Consider the following 4,907-nt stretch of genomic DNA (forward strand, 5'->3'; position numbering starts at 1 on the left):
ATTTAGAGAGTGTAAAAGAAGAAAAACATTATTCTCTGGCAGTGGCTAGTGCACTGACACTAGCAAGCAGAACGCATGGAGTTTTGCCAAAAATTTCCAGACATCCTAAGAATCAACCACTTTGTGCTGCAGGAAGCAGAAGTTACCAGTGGTGACTTTCCTGCAATTCTGGCCCATCTAGATTTTCTTAAAAGCAGGAGTGGCCTTCCTAATCTTTGCTGTCCCAGTTCTTCCCATAGTTGTGTAAGCCTGTAATCTCCTGCAGTAAATCCCTTCCTTCCTGGAGTGGTTTTGGTTTTGCTGAGTGAACTGAGACCGATACAATGATTACAAAATTCGGGTATAGAAATCATGGGTTGAATTGGAGCCACCACATACCACCTTAGGGACCTCAAACAAGTTTCTTGTTTTGTTTTGTCTTGTCTTTGGCAGCTGGTGGGTTTGGGGATCCAAACCCTTGACCTTGGTGTTATAACACCATGCTCTAACCAACTGAGTTAACTGGCCAACCCCAACAAGTTCCTTAAAATATTTTAAAAACCAATTTTCTCATTTGTAAAAGTAGGAATAATAAAATTACATCTGTCATGTTTACAGGGTTTCATCAAAACCCTCATCAAGAATTAAATGAGATCAGGCATGTAATAAAAGCACCTAGCATAGTGCTTAGGAAAATAAGCTTTCCAAATAAGTTAGCTATCTGTTTTATATATATAATGAGATATAAAAAATACTAGTGATAATGTGCTCAATGAATAGGTTTGTTTCTCTCCTGCCCTGTGGCTCATTTCTGGCACGTGCTCTCCTTAGCACAGAGCACAACAGAAACCACAACTTAGGACATGTCATTGGGAAGGGATAATAAAGGTGTGATTTCTGCAACCTAAATTTTAAAAGAATGACCAAAAACTCTGGACAAGACCAATGATCCATGGCATGACCAATGCTGGATCTGATTACAACTCTATCCACTGCAATAAAAATCCTCTGGATGGATAATAAAATGGAGGCTTGTGTAGCCACTGGTTAGTGCAGACTTTGGAAGAGCTCATTTCTCCAATTAGCGTTCTGTGCTCCTGAAATCTGCTTTGGGAGGCAACTTTCTTCATTTCTAGTTTTCTGTAGGTTGGGCAGTAAATACTTCAAAGATGGACGGAAATAGACTGTTATGGTTTGAATGTTCCCCTAAAACTCAATGAAGCTTGGTCCCTATTGTAACTGTTAGGCAATTATGTTCCAGCCGATGTCTAAGACAGCAGCGGGCGGATGGGAGGAACACCCAAAATGGCTGCGGAGAGTTTCAGGTCCCTAGAACATCACGTTTTCCGAGAATCACAAAAAAACCCCTCCCCCTTCTTCCTCACCATCACATCCCCTTCCAATGCAGGCGAATTTCTCCACCTATAGAAACATCCCAACTCAGCCTAAACCCGCTCCCTTCCCTCCCATTCCTTCTTAGCCAATAGGAACAGTCCAGCTCAGCCCAACTGGATATAAAAGGCCCAGCCCGACTCTCGCTGCTGCTGCCTCCACTTCCGAGAGGGCAGCCCGCTTGTTCGTTTTGCCTGCCTAGTACACTTCGGTTAAGTCCCTGTCTCCTGGTGTGTTTTATTTTCGTACTCAGGCCAGGGCTTTTCCTTTCAGTAACAATATTAAGAGGGTGGGAAATAAGACATGGTATTTGAAAGGTGGGTCCTTTGGGAGGTGATTGGAGCGTGAGGACACAGTCTAATGTGTTATGTAAAATGGATTAATGGTTTAATGAGTTATCAGGGAGTAAACTGTGAGCTTTATAAGGAGAGGAAGAAAGCATGTGGAAACATGCTCTTGCTCATGCCATTCTCACCACATGATACCCTGTGTTGCCACAAGACTTTGTAGAGAGGGCCCACCAAGAAGAAGACCCTCACCAGATGAGCTCCCTAGACCTTGGACTACCCAGCCTCCAAAAACATAAGTAATGAATTTCACTTTCTTATAAATTACCAAGTTTTAGGTATTCTGTTATAAGCAACAGAAAACAGACTAATATAGAGACCAACTGCATTTTGAAGAAAATTAATTGAAAGAGAAGCAGCACCAGGTTAATCCAGCTTTATCTTTAAGGAAGAACAGACCTTAATTGTGAACTCATTAGAAGCTTCTCTGTGACACTAGTTTAAAGGAGTTAAAGGCTGAAAAGGAGATGACTATTTTGGTTTGTAATGATGGAAACATTAAATGCTTAAGATCATTGCATATTACAGAGAAGTTTGGCAAAGTGATTGGTCAAAGTATCCTCAAAGTGACTTATTTTCTGACTGGGGGCCCACAGTGGGACAGTGACAATTGCTGTAGTTGTGGTTCTTCCCAGGAAGAGGCTGTTGGTGTCACTTAAGGCTCACTTGCTTCTGCTTACCCAGAAATTGAACCAAGTCATACTTTGTAATTCTTCACTGCAAGCAGCATCTCCAAGTCACTAGCTCCATAAGGAAGGGCAATGATGTGAATTACTCCCCAGAGTAGAGCTTACTATGGTTCAGGGAAAGGGGATGGGGTGGCCCCCTGGGAATGTGCTGGGATGATGTGCTGTCCTTGGATTCTCATGGGGGTTTCCATGCATGTTACAAATGCCTTTCCTTTTACCCATATCCTCCAGGATTCAGTGCCCCAGCCCTAGTATTGATCCTTTCTATAAACTCTAGCTGCAGCTATATTTGGTGTGTTTTCTTGAATGACACACAGTGCTTCTCTCCTGGAAAGCTTTTTACTCTGAATTCCTCTCTGATAGGCATACAGACATACTCAGTGGCATTGATCCTTTCTATAAACTCTAGCTGCAGCTATATTTGGTGTGTTTTCTTGAATGACACACAGTGTTTCTCTCCTGGAAAGCTTTTTACTCTGAATTCCTCTCTGATAGGCATACAGACATACTCAGTACACTTGATGGAAGAGGTGGTGTGGCCAAGCTAAAATTCTCAGAAAATAGAGTCTGCATTCTCCAAAATGGGATTTTATAACTAAGGTCAACAGGAGAAAAAAAACAGAAGTAAAAGATTGTTATCACCATATAATCAAATGTCAGTCTAGCAAAAAGCCAAGCTGATCTAACTTCATGTATTTTTTAAAAGTAGTCTTCTTAGTTACTTTTTATTTTTGGTTGAAGGAGAGATTTAAAAATTTAGCCTTGGGATCAATCTTTTCTTTTCTTTCTTCCCCTCCACCTCCCCCACCCACCACCCCACTCCCCCCACTAAATATTCAAATACAAGAAGGGTTAATACTTCTGCTTAAAATATATAGTATTTATACCTATTGTTATATGTAGAGAAAGAAACCTACGTAAATGAGTTTAATAGGGATATTGACAGTTCAGTTACTATATGCCAGGTACAGGCCTAAGCACCTTTTATGGATTATTTCAGTTAATTCTCACAATAAACTTCAGGACTATTATTAATCCCCATTTTACAGATGAGAAAACAAAATCTTAGAGGTATTTAATAATTTGCACAAGGTTACACCACCAAAACTTAGAAGGATCAGGATTAGAATCTAAGCAATCTGATTCCAGAGCCGCACCCTTAACTATTATGCATGCTGCCTCCAAAAATAATGTTTCTTGTGGTTTCTAGGCTTCTGTAAAAAATGGTACTTCTAGGCTTTTATAAAAATGGTGGACAAGACTATTAGCTATAAAACAACAGTAGTTCCTCTTGTCCAACCAAATGAGCTATTCGCCAGAACCCCCTCCAATCCCCCGCCAGTCAGCATATGTCTTGTCGCACAGGCACAGGGCCTGCTACTTCCTCACCTCCCAGCTTTGATTCGAGTAGACATCCAGGTCTCACCAATGGTTCCTCAGGTAAGACAGGTGAGACCATACATATCATAACACCTCTCAGGGAGGGTGCTGCAAGTCTTACAGAGAAACACATCTCCCCAAATGTCTTTGGACTACATGAGTTGCTTTATAAATTGCCATGTCATCAGACTCAGAGGTTTCAATAACAAACTATTTACAATAATTCATTTTGCCTCCAACCTAAGTTAAAGAAGACCTGATCACCTTTCTACCTCCACCACAGCAATGTCTGTCAGTCTATACTCTGAAATAACGGTATCTCTCGTTTGTGAGGAGCTTCCAAGGTTGCAAAGTGCTTCCATATCAATTTCTAACTTAATTTTTATAAAAACTCTGTGAGTTTATCCCCACTGTCCCCATTCACAGGTGAGTACATTGCAGTTCAGAGATAAAGTGCCTTGACTCAAGGTGATACAGGAATGGCAGATGACACCCAGAACTCAAGCTTCCTGTCTCAAAATCTGGTGTGTATTGCTATTATGGTATTATTACTTAAGATTGGATTTCACCTTCATTTATTCTCATTTCCAGAGGTAAACGTTTGTAATGGCATATATCCTACACACTTTCCCATGTCCTCTGTCTGGCTTTTAAGTAGGTAATAACCATCTAATCAACCTTGATGACTCACATCTTAGATAATATAATCCCTTCTGTCCACAGGAGTTATTAGTCATCATTTAAATAACTTTAAGATTCTTCTTGATGTTTATAAGCAGGGTTCAGTGAATCTGCAGTGAGACAACTTTTAAGAAATTGAATAACAGTAAGTTTAGTGTCGTTGTAGACACAGCATTGAATTAAGAGGGTGGAAAATGAATCCCCAAGAGTATACATTTGGGCAAGTCACTGCCCCTTACTGAGCTCAGTTTTCATATTTGAAAGCTGGGGGCACTGGATTAGCATTAAATTGTCTCTAAACATTCACATTTTAGAGCATGTTCACTCAAGCCGAGATCTAAAGAGCAGCAGTGAATGTGGAGCGACAGGAGGCCAGTGAGAATCGAGCTGGTTTCTGTCATTCTTTTAACTATCACTCCTAGATATCAGGACACAAAAA

This window comes from Galeopterus variegatus, unplaced genomic scaffold (assembly GCF_000696425.1).
Source record: "Galeopterus variegatus unplaced genomic scaffold, G_variegatus-3.0.2 Scaffold1057, whole genome shotgun sequence".
Lineage (NCBI taxonomy): Eukaryota > Metazoa > Chordata > Mammalia > Dermoptera > Cynocephalidae > Galeopterus > Galeopterus variegatus.